Source organism: Haliotis cracherodii, unplaced genomic scaffold (assembly GCF_022045235.1).
Source record: "Haliotis cracherodii isolate W230 unplaced genomic scaffold, xgHalCrac1.p SCAF_15, whole genome shotgun sequence".
NCBI lineage: Eukaryota > Metazoa > Mollusca > Gastropoda > Lepetellida > Haliotidae > Haliotis > Haliotis cracherodii.
Genome location: NW_027266270.1, coordinates 14,101,797 through 14,115,127, shown reverse-complemented (window position 1 = coordinate 14,115,127; position 13,331 = coordinate 14,101,797).

Below are 13,331 nucleotides of genomic sequence, written 5' to 3'. Positions count from 1 at the left end.
GAACCCCAATGTCTCACGGCGTGAATGCCTGGAATAATGCTTAAAGGAGTGTTAAACGCAACTTTCTCCGTTGATAATTATTTAAGTCCTATCCCATCATTTGTTTATTGCTCAGCTCAGCATCTTATCAATATTCTAGCTATACGACCGGCCCCTTCATAAAGGACATGGGGCGGTCGGGTAGCCCAGTGGTTAAAGCGTTCGCTCGTCACGCTGAAGACCCGGGTTCGATTCCCGACATGGGTACAATGTGTGAAGCCCATTTCTGGTGTCCCCCGCCGTGATATTGCTGGAATATTGCTAAAAGCGGCGTAAAACCATAATCACTCACTCACACAGAAAGGACATGATCGTTTTCAGGAACGGGGATCAGACATGTTTTGCACGCGCTATTCAGAGGTATTCTTTAAATGGCCGTTTACATTATGTCCGCTTTACCTGAATTCCTTTGATTTAACCAAAAGCACAATCACAATGGCGCTAGTTTCGATGTTGTACCCTCAGTATATAACATTAGGTTGAAAGATTTGTTTTTCTTTTCCGCAATGTTTTCAACTATGTAACGGCCGCCTGTAAATAAGTCCAGTGATTGATATTATGACCAACGTCCGCCTCCATCGGGGTACGATGACACGCAACCAATTCACCGAGCTTGACCACCAGATCCATTTCCTCGTACGACAAGCATGGGTTATTAGGAACCTATTATATACCAGAATCCCGGTCTATATTAAAGCGACAAAACTATTTCCATAAAAAGGTTTGAAACGTTGTGTTCCTCATAATAAAGAAGTTCACATCCATAAATTATCTTCCTCATTTCCATAACCGTAAGAATTCTCTACCAAACGTAGAGTACATTGTACGATTTCAGCTAAATCAAAAGCATCTGTTTATGTGTCACTATCAAATAGTGATAATATTAGTTGCTCGTGAAGAGGTGGGCGTATCCTGCCATACCGACGGTACCCATAACAAACACAAGCCAACTCAGAAAACAACAAGACTGGAGCACGTGGTAGAATATAGGTAATTGCATCAAACATGATGTTAGTCACCGATGCGTCAAATTTTGAATGCCCTCCACATATACGATGAAACTTGATTGAAGCTTTACTGAGGCCTTGAATGTCGTAGTCCTGATTAAACAACCTTTGAGCAAGAGTCCTATGACGGTCTTTGACATCTTTATAGAAAGGGCATGCTCAACTATACCTTAAAAGTTGTGAAATCTAGACACCAAAGGCTGGAGCTGCTGGAATATTGTTCCAGACACAGGGATATGGCAAACTCGCCAATGAATGCATTCAGAAACCAATACAAGCATGACATCAAACCAATGGCGATTTGTACTCGTCTTACCAAAGAAATGTTTTGTCTGCATCAGTGATGGCATGAATCATGAATTAGAACCCTAATGGAAAACAAGGATGAAGACCCATCTCCTTACGTCATGGGACATACACAGCAACAACCCCATAATTCTTGTACGAAACAGGACGAAAGGAATTCATATTTCGATCAACAACGCTACGCGTACCTTGTATTTCATTTAATTAACATTCCTTTCACGGACACCACCATATATAACACCACAGACAACTGAAATGTGGCCTCCTTTCAATAATGTAAACGGTGGTCAAGTTCCACACGCTGGCGTCGTGCACGTGGTCATATTGCGAATCAGACTGACCGAGAGCGACTGTACAGGGACGGTAATTGCTTCAGTCTTGTTACATGCGCAGTCATATTTCTGGAGGTCCGATTCGATATGCTACCCCATGCTATTATTATTTCGTTTACAGGAAGGCAGTAGCACACGGAAATTAATGTCAAAAGTGGAATATTTTCCTATTACACTGGTTCGTGTTATGATGGAATTAAAGAAGACACATACTCGTGTTACATGTGTGTGTTGCTCCCGCTGTTGTCTGTTTGAGTAGCCAGTACAGCAGTAATCTGCTTACCAGACCGCCCCGCTGCCGTAATCAGCTACACATCATTCATTATAAGGCAGCTCCTTGATCACAACGACCCTCCTAATGTTGCAGAATGTTAGGATCAAGTCTCTGTTGGTTTGGTGTTTTGAACCTGGGAGTTTACAGTATAATTCCATACCGCCTATCTGCTTGAGCGCAGAGCAGAGACGCGGTAGCCGCGTGGGTCGTGATCATCACCAGCAACACTGAAGCTCCACTTAACCAGAATGTTCTTGTAAATAGGATTAGAAACGCGTTGTTGATTCTCATATGCTAATGCAAGTGTGGTAGACCTAAGTCTAGCGACGCGTTGTTGTTCTCATATGATAATGCAAGTGTGGTAGACCTAAGTTTAGCAACGCGTTGTTGATTCTCCCCATCTAAGACAAGTGTGGTAGACCAAAGTTTAGCAACGCGTTGTTGAATTTACCAAACGTAAGACAAGTATTGGTATATTAAAGTTTAGCTCAAAATTGTTCCGTCTAACCTGGCTTAGACAGCTCTGGTAGATTAGAGTTAAGCTACGTGTTGTTGAACCTACCCATGCTAAACCAAGCATGGATAAGTTTAACAAAATATTGGTGATTCTATACTTGCGAAGACAAGTCTTGTAGATTAGTTGTTGTTGTTGTTGTTATTTGTTGTTTAACGCTGCACTCAGCAATATTCCAGCTACATGACGGCGGTCTGTAAATAATCGAGTCTGGACTAGACAATCCAGTGATTGACATTATGAGCATCGATCCACGCAATATGGGACGCGATGACATGCATCAACCAAGTCGGCGAGCCTGACCACCTGATCCCGTTAGTCGCCTCTTACGACAAGCATAGTCGCCTTAGTAGATTAGAGTTTAGCAACGATTTGTTAACTACCCGTCCCAAGATGCCCCCAAGTATGGTAGATCATTTAGAAACGTTATGTTGGTTCTAGTCATGCTAAGACAAGCGTGATGAATCGGAATTGATGACGTTTTTGTGGTTGACATTCGAAAACTACATGTATTAAACATGGCCTATTGTCAACGTGTAGGCGTTCCAACAGCCCCCGAGTGGTGGGGTAGTCTAGTAGTTAAAGCCTTCGCTCGTCACGCCGAAGGCCCGGGTTCGATTCCGGACAAGGGTACAATGTGTGAAGTCCATTTCTGGTGTCCCCCGTCGTGATATTGCTGGAATATTGCTAAAGGCGGCGTTAAACCAAACTCACTCACACACTCTAACTGCCCCCACCTCCTCCCCGATCTCCGAATAATACCACGCCCACATCCATGAGTCACAACCCTACCCAACCCCCCTCCTGAGAAAGTCCCCTGACTTCATTGACCATGTAGAGCGATATTTTCTGGTTGACAGAATGTTTGTATACTTCGACAGCGGAAGAATTTCTTCACATATCAATATATTACGTCCAAATATATGCGAAATATTGTTTCCACAAAACATACATATAACCATGGTGGTGTCAGTGTTTATAACGTTTCGAAAAGCTCCGGGTTAAGGTTGGTGTCCAGCAACCAATGCTTGTAAGAGGCGATTCAGTAACGTCAACGGGTGATCAAGCTCGCTGATTTGGTTGCATATCATCGTATCCAAATTGCGCAGATCGATGCTGGATGATCACTGGACGTCTGGTTCAGACGTTGTTATATATGGACCGCCGTCATATAGATGGAATATATCTGCGTAAAACAACAAACAAACATAACGTTTAACTGTGGTTGTATAACTATATACTTGTTCTTTCTAATCATAAATCCAAAGTGAAAATTTCTCTATCGGATCATTTTTTAGATTGTATATATTGGCTGGAATTCTTATCAAGATACACTGTCCTTGTTGAGGATTTCGCAGAATAATCCGTATTTGACCGAAATATACAACCCCAAATAGCATGTGTGTATATCATACAGGTTGAATACGCCGCTTTTAGCAATATTCCAGCATTATCACGGCGGGGGACACCAGAAATGGGCTTCACACACTGAACCCATGTCGGGAATCGAACCCGGGTCTTCAGCGTGACGATCGAACGCTTTAACCACTGGGCTACCCGACCACCCCGGTTGAATAGAAAGTAAGACAGCGGTATTAATTAGTATTAATTGTAACCTTTTTAACCTATTTGTCCATTCATTTTGTGTAACATTTATACCAATCTTGATCTTCTGAATGCCATCTGAAAACCTAAAACGCTCAATATTACTATCAACAATGGTGTTTTCAGTATTCTGTAATATACATTATACCTAATTGGTTTTATAACGAGGCACCTGTTGTTTCGTTATCTTTACGCTGACCTGTTTCCATTGTTGACAGCCTTCGCGTTATAAAGCGACAGATACAATGAAAGCCCCGAGGTTGGGATGAAATATACCTAGCAGCCGCTGAAGCAAGATGGCTCTGCCTCTGTATATTTAACCACAGCGCTCACGAACGATGAGCAGTTGGATGTGACTGATTACTAGGGCAACGTTTATCGACATACCCGTTACCATTATGTACACACATCTAGTCCCGATTCCAGACCAGTGGTTTGCTTCATAGCGACCGTTATTTGCCTCAGATCCGTAAAAAACAGATTATACTGCACATTGACTTCCACTTATTTGCAATGGCTCGTATATTCGGGGTTCTGTGATGCCTAGAAAATCGTTATTACTGCCGTGGTTGGTTTCTATGGAAATCAGATATATAGGCATGCTCTCCTGTTTGTTTGCTAAGGTGCACGTTTCATCTGAAAATTGCAGTCATGAATTAGGTTCACTATCGGGTAAATTTCAGATTGGAACGTTTTATCCTTTCTCGGGTTTATCTACTGCCGAACTGGGAGCTGCACACGTTGGATCTCGGAGGGTCCTTGAAGGGCCGGAGTATGTGATAGGTTTGTAACAAGGTTTCAAAGCGCCAGCGGCTGTTTCCCAGTAATGGTCGTAATGGTTCGCATTAAATAAGCTTCGTTTCGAGGTGATTGACAACCAAGCAAGATTTACTTGGATAATTATCGGAAAACCATGCGTCGAGGAATGCAGCGTCGCTTCATTACGTCTCGATTTCGATAACAGACTCCGTAACGTCAGTCAAACTCGGCAAATTTCGACCAGTTCCGTCGATAGACAGTCATTTTGTGAAAGACGGTGACGTCATCAAATTGTTCGATCACACGGTGTCAGAAGTAATTTGACATGTGATATTCATAAATTGCAACTAAACTCAGTCGACCCTTATTAGGAAACGTCACGGAAACATCAAGTTATATGGCCGTAACGTTAACAGCACTTTAACTGTCACAACATCCAGTGCCCTTCTAAATGGCCGGGTTAAATGGAACCATATACACCGCGTCTTAGACTGACGCTCAGTCTCTGAAAATATATAGTTTTGACAGAAACAAGCAACTACATATAAACTGAAAAGGAGCCCCTGTGAAATGGAATTTCAGAGCCTGTGGAAAATCTAGACTCGCTCTATTTAGGGTAGTCCTGCGCCATGACTGAAATATATTTATTTTATGAAAACCAAACAAACCAATCTAGATATGTATAAAAACATTCTTAGCCAGCTCTAGCCATATCAATTACAGTCATCATCAGGAAAATGATTTGTCATAATTTTAGAGGGGAGACGCGTATTGTGTAACAAAAGATTTCATAGACTATATGCTAGTCCATATTTAGGGTAATAGCATTACAGTAATGGCTGGGCGAAAGGGAAAATAATATGGTTCAGAGACTGTGAGACAGTCTAACCTGCAAGTCCACCATACTGCGCCGGCGCGTGTCTCATGATGGCTGCTGACGGGGCAAGACTACAAATAACAATACATATGTAGTTTATTCCACAGACGGTGGGGTGGTAATGCCTATTTACCCCTTGCCCTTTATATCACTCCGCTTCCATCTATCATGTTCAGTATGAATAACCATACATATGGTATACATACATACGCTGACGGTTTACATCACGAGCGCTGAATCAGGTAGGCGAGCCGAGCGCGTCGGTTGGGATTTGACTATGAGTGATTGTTGCTTACTAATTGAATCTAAACCCCCTTGGATTTGAACCCGGTGCACACATGTCGTACATGACAGCTCAGCCACCTGCTTCCCTGGAGTGCTCCATACTTTCCATAACGCTAATCAGATCAACTGGGAGATGTTGTTAAAATGAACTATAAGCGGACATGGTATTGTCTACTGGGAAGTTGGTACCTTCGCCATCTCTGCACTTGATATATGTCAATGGCGTATAGTTCCCCGCTTCTAATTTACTCACGTAGAGTGGTAGAGGCAACATACGCGAGGACTGATTAATAGGTTCTGGGTCTCACATAAAAAGATCTGACCTGAAGACATTAAAATAATATACTTTTCAACACAATCCCCAACCACATTGATACTCTTTTGCGGACGAAGTTGGGGGGATGTTATCCAACAGTCGGCACAGCTGCTATGACGTCATCGTTCGAGACGGAATGGGTTCCGGCTGGAGATTTCTTCACAGATGGAAGTCTGACGGAGCCAGATCGGGAGAATAGGGTGGGTGCTGAAGGGGTTCCAAGCCACACATGTAGATTGTAGCCATGGCAATGACTGCACTGGCGCACATTTTTTTCAACTTTTTCTCTTAATCATAATTTCATCACGTATCTCGTTCATTGTCTTTGGAAGACTGTCCACCATTATGGCACCCTCGGCATCCCAGAACACGGAAGCCATGACCGTTCCAGCTGATGGGACCTTTGCCGGTGGTGATGTCAAATGCTTCTACCGTTTTGGTTGTTGTTTGGCTTTGGGCTGGAAGTGGTTTCATCTATTGTCGCAAATCGTTGCAAGAACCCTTATGGATCAGCTTCAAACAGAACTATATTATCACTAGACCTGTTGTGCGTTTTTATTCAGATGTCAGGAGCTTTGGACCCAAACGAGCTGATGCTTTGTTCATTGCCAAACTTTCGTTGATGATGGAATGTACTCTCTCCTGGGATATGCCTACTGAACAAGCAATATGGCTCTCAGTCATTCGCCGGTCTGTCATCACCGTATCGTGGATTGCCCGGATCAAGCTCGTGTTGCTGACGTGACAGGCCTTCCAGGACGGGAGTCGTCTTCAAGGCTTTCCCTTCCGCGCTTAAAGTCTGCCGCCCGCCTCTGTCATAGGAAGGGATATCTTCCTTGGTGTTGTACACATATCTTCGTAGATAGGACCGCTTCCGTGGTCTAGTGGTAGAGCGTCCGCCCGGAGAGCGGAAGGTCCGGGGTACGATTCCCCGGCCGCGTCATACCAAAAGACGTTAAAAGATGGTACTTGTTGTTACCCTTAGGGATCTGGGGCCAAAACAAGGACTAGTCGGCTCGGAGTCAGTATACTGTGTCTGAGTGGGGTATTCATGTTAAACTGAGGCATGGTATCTCAGTGAGCTAGCACTATAAATCGGCATCAGTCCGGACTAGTACAAGCAGCCACACACACACGCGCGCGCGCGCATGCACGTCGCTATATAAAGTGCAATAATCTTGGACGCGACGTTAAACCCCATTTCACCTCACCTCACCTCACCTCATAGATGGAATTTGGTGTTAAACCTTTTTTCAACAAGTTCTTTCCTCAAGTTTGTCCGTTTTCTAAAGTCAAATCTGCTTGTTTTACTGACTTGACACAGCGAAACAATTTTCTCAGTTGAGTCGGGGCGACAGGTTCGATTCCCAACAACGTGTGAGTACAATGTGTGAAGCCCCTGTCGTGATATTGACGGAACAATACGGATTAAAACCCTACCAGCTGATTCCATTAAAAAAATGAAACCAAAAGTGGAGAACAAATATGCCGACATTAATGTTTTTTTTATGATTTTATACCTCGCTGTGGCCGTCCACTGAATCAATACAGTGAAGCACGCCTTGCAGCGAAAGGCTTGTCTCCGAGATCCACATGTGAGTGCATGCATCTTGGTAGCTGACGATGTCCTCAGTGTCACTGCAACTTGTGTGGATCGGGTGCTGTCGGTGAATCTGTCATTTATCCCAAAGAAGAAGGACCCATGCGTCGTATGTCTACCTTGTCATCGACCCTTGAAGATCCGGGGTAGAATAGGTCTTTAGTTAGCCATGGTTGCCGTAAAAGGTGACTGCTTGTAAGATGCGACTAGCGAGATCGGGAGGTCAGGCTCGCTGACTTGGTTGTTGCACTGGATTGTCTGGTCCAGACTCGACTCAGCTGGAATATTACTGAGTGCGACGTTAAACAACAAACAAATAAAACCTTGCCAGAAACAGCATACGAGGCACAGGTCACTTCACACACTTGATATATTTCACACATCGCCCCTGACACATCATTCATCATACGCGAGACACTGCATATCGTAGATAATCTGCCGGGTAAAAGAAAGCATGTACTTAAAGATAGGGTTCAGCCCAAAATTACAAACGTTATCAACACGTTACTAGCCTGAAAACAGTCGCCGAAGCACTGCAAACTTAAGGTCCAAAACACAACTCAAATACATCACCGTCGAATTACCATTTAGCCACCATGAAACATGGGTATATAAGTTCTTTTGCCCGGCAGTTTACTTCAGACGTCACAAAGTTCACACACCGCACATATCTTACCCACTAAACAACATTCTTCATTAATGAGACGCTACATATATAAGATATTTGCACGTCACACAGTTTACACATTGAACATGTCACACGCTTTACACGCTACACACACTGCACACGACCGCCTCCGTGGTGAAGTGGTCCGAGGTTCGATCCCCGGCCACGTCAAACCAAAAGACGTTAAAAGATGGTACTTGTTGTTACTTAACTGTCTGGCGCTCGGCATTAAGGGGCTAAAACAAGGACTGGTTGGCTCGGAGTCAGTATACTGTGTCTGAGTGGTGTATTCATGTTAAACTGCAATCTCATTAAAATGAGATCCAAGTTCTCGCAGCCGCTCAACATAGCGATAGCGAGAACTAAGATCTGATTTTAATGAGATTGAGTTCAACTGCGGTATGGTATCTCAGTGGGCTGGCACTATTAATCGGCATCAGTCTGGAGTAGTGCAAGCACACACACACACACGCACGCACGCACAGTTTTCGCGTCACACACTTAATGTTTGTCTACCGCCATAACGGCGGTTGCAATGAAGAATTGGTGCCAAACACATGCTGTATTTTCTAATCTCTTATCAAGATAGATGCCATTATTTTACAGAACCGTATGGAAGCAGATACGTCAGTCGTAATATATCAGTAATAGTATTCCATCGAGGAAAACCATACATTGATTTAATGCGAGACAATCCAAAGAAAGCTCTGTTTAACCATATACATTAAGCCCCAGGAGAGACTCCCATTTCTGATGCATGGATACGCATTCGATTCAAAAAGCAACAGATCAGCATACAGATGAAACGTTGAAATGATTTGAAATCACGAACAGATGATGGCAGAACACATGAAACCGAGCACCGGAGAGCGCATCCTCCAAACACCTGGTTTGGGAGTGATTCAAAAGTTTGCATCGCGTCAGCATTTTTTAAAAGGGTGATGGGGTAGCCTAGTGGTCACGCCGAAGACCCGGGTTCAATTCCCCCCACATAGGTACAATGTGCAAAGCCCATTTCTGGTGTCCCCCGTCTTGATATTGCTGGAATATTGCTTAAAGTGGCGTAACACCATACTCACTCATTCAAACAATTTTTAGAAGCTCGAAAGCATACAGTAATTATAAATCGCGTTTTTCTGACAATTTACAGTTAGTGTTTAACCTTGTTCAGTTACATGTAAAACTAGTTTGTAACTTAGATGTCTGCTATGAACATGAAGCCTTCAGCTCAATGAGGGATAAACAATGGGTAAAGCATTGACCAGAGAGCTCGATTCTCCAACGAGTGAGAGGCTGTAGGGTAGCCAAGTGGTTAAAGCGTTCGCTCGTTACGCCTAGTAAGGCCCACGTTCGAATCGCCTCATGTGTGGGTGGTTTGGATTTTGTATTGAGACCAGATAATTATTCCGCTACAGTTACAAAACCAGATATTTATTAAAAGTGATTCAAACTATCTCCCCCCCCCTCAAAAAAACCAAAAACCCACAAAACAACACACAAAAAACCCAGCAACAAACAAACAAACAAAACAACAACACATTGCAACAATGTAATTTGTGTGGCAGACAATTTCTTTTTTCGGTATAATCCAAGCTCAGGCGTTAATAGTAATAATGTACAGATCTACTGCTACACATCACGTGACCAGGCGTTAACACCATGTCCCATGTTTTGTTTGTTTTAAGAAGACTGGATAACCCATGTCCGCCATGTGTTAGTTTGTTGTTTAACGCCGCACTCAGCAATATTCCAGCTATATGACAGCGGTCTGTAAATAATCGAGTCTGGAGAAGATAATCCAGTGATTGACATCATAAACATCGATCTACGCAATGGGGATACGATGATATGCATCAACCACGTCAGCGAGCCTGAACATCCGATCCCGTTAGTCGCCTCTTATACCCCAATCACAACAAACTAGTTCTCAATACGTTCGTGAAAATGTTATCGAACGGGCTCCAACTGTCTATGAACGTAGTGGACGTAGTAGCAACTATAGACAGTTTTTTACGAACTTCATGGACGGGCTCGAACTGCTTCGAAACTTTGTCGGGATGAGGTGAACGGGCACTTTTACACGATCTGAACTGGATACAAACGGACAGCAGACTGGCTAAGAACAAGATAAGAACGAGATAGACGTATTGAGGACTGCTTATGAACGAACTAGCATCGTATTTTACGCCAAACTACGCGTTCTACCGTGATCACAGCCCGTTCTAGTATTTTGTTTAGAACGGGGTAGAACTTTGGTGTGATGGTAGCATAACGGGTTGCTGAAGACCAATTCCCACACGGATCTACACAGGCCTTATATGTAATAGGCCTGCTTCTGTACTTCACAAGCGCGCACTGTATAGATAGTGAGGGATGGGTTGTCTCGTGATGTATGTATCCATTACCTTGTTACTGCGCATCCCTTCCGTACTCAATTCAATCTCATAGACATGTAACAGCGGCAGATTTGATTAGGTGTCGGTTCCAGTGATGTCATAACGCGGTTACCTATACTTAGCCTGTGATAATAACATAACAGTCCCTGGGGTCATGTTAGCGGACATGAGCTTATTTCCAGGCAGTAACCAACACTGAGCGTAAAACGTGATATAAAGTCACAGTACAACAGGACGCGCATGGATCACGGAGTTATTAAGACCTGTGGGGCCAGGTAGAAATAGGTCCCAAACACACTAACACTTGTAAGACGCGACTAAATTGAAGTCTTGCTCAAAAGCTTGATTAACGCGTGAGAGGCGACTGACGGGATCGGGTGGTAAGGATCGCTGACTTGGTTGATGCATGTCATCATATCCCAAGTAGATCGATGTTCATGATGTCAATCACTGGTGTATCTGCCCTAGAATAGATAATTTACATGTCGTCTTGATACAGCTGGACTATTGCTGACTGCGGCGTAAAACAACAACCAAACAAACAGAAAGATATTTTAATGCATGCTTGCCGTAAAAGGCTACTGTGCTTGTCGTAAGAGGCGATTTGCGTGATCGGGTGGTCAGGCTCGCTGACTTGGTTGATGCATGTCATCCATCACAATTGCTTGGATCGATGCTCATAATGTCAATCACTGGATTGCCTGGTCCAGACTCGATTATTCACAGACCGCTGTCATATAGCTGGAATATTGCTGAGTGCAGCATTAAACAACAAATCATTGTTTGAACGATCGATATTTGTAGCCATGTTTCGACCAAATCACGAATGTGCTTCAAACGTAGGACGTCATCTTCGATTATCCAGTGTATTTATTTCCACTCTAATTTAAAAAAATACAGAACTCATTGGCCACCATAACTTCGTTTCGAAAGTGACGTCAACACCTCCGTCTCTCCTATCTCTAACTGAGCACAAACATTGTTTCGTTCGTGAGATGAATTCAATGGGAAGGCTATCAATTAGTCATGCGATCTGAATCGTGCTCAAAACTCAAGATTTGGTAGCGATTGGGTTAATATTCCAGGGTATTATCAACATAGGGGTTAGGTGTAATGGTGTTTAACGTCGCGTTCAAGATTATTGCATTTATATAGCGACTAAATGTCTGTGAGTATGTGGCTGCTTGTACTAGTCTGGAGTAACAGTGGCAGTTCAACAACATGCCAAGATTAACAGAAGCGCAAAAAAACAACAACGTCATGGCCGCTCAGCTGGGCAGGGGCATCCCGATCAGCTGTAGCCAGGGTTTTCAATATAGCGCCCAGCACCATCACAAGGCTATGGGATCGGTTTGAACAGCATTGGTCAACACCTGATCAGCCAAAGTCGGGACGACCAAGAGTAACCACCCCTGCCTAAGATCGCTACATCCAACTGCGTCACCTACGTGAAAGGACGATCACAGCCACCTCAACCGCATCCAAAATACCCGGACTGCACAGAATCTCCGACCAGACCGTACGAAACCGTTTAAGAGCAGAAGGCCTACGAGCAAGACGTTCTGTTCGACACGTTATATTGAGTCGTCAGCATCGTCAATAACGACTGCATTGGTGTCGTCAACACAGGGTATGGCCTCAGCTGTGATGGAGAGATGTCTGGTTCAGCGACGAATAAAGATGTCTCCTCCGTCGAGGGGATGGAAGAGCACGGGTCTACAGACGTCGGGGATACAGTTACGGCGGAAACTGCGTACAGGAAGGGGACAGGTTTGGTGGGGGTAGCGTTATGATGTGGGCGGTTATCTCTCAACATGGCAGGACAGGTTTGGTGCATATCCAGGGCCATCTTACGGCTCAACGATACATCAGCGAAATTCTCCTACCACACGTCCTCCAAATTGCAGCCAACGGCAAAAGTGTATTCCAGCTGGACAACGCTCGACCGCATACAGCTCGGATCACAAGAGCCTGTCTACACAACAACAACGTTGATGTTGTTCTCCCCTAGCCCGCCAGATCCCGGGATGTGAACCCGATAGGGCACCTGCGGGATGAATTGGACAGACGGCTACGCCGACGTCAACCACAACCCCAGACGTTGCAGCAGTTGGCTTTTGCGTTGCAGGCCGTGTAAGCTATTCCCTAGGATGTAATTCGCATACTCGCCTCCTCCATGTGCAGGAGACGTCAGGCCGCTATCGACTCCAACAGGGGGCATACGTATTATTGATGGTAGCTGACCTTCACCTTGGACTTTTCCTATGTACCGATACATACCGATAAGTGTTCTCTCCACACCATTTTTGCTCAATATCTTGTACTGTTCCTCGTGTAAATGTATTTTCCTTCCT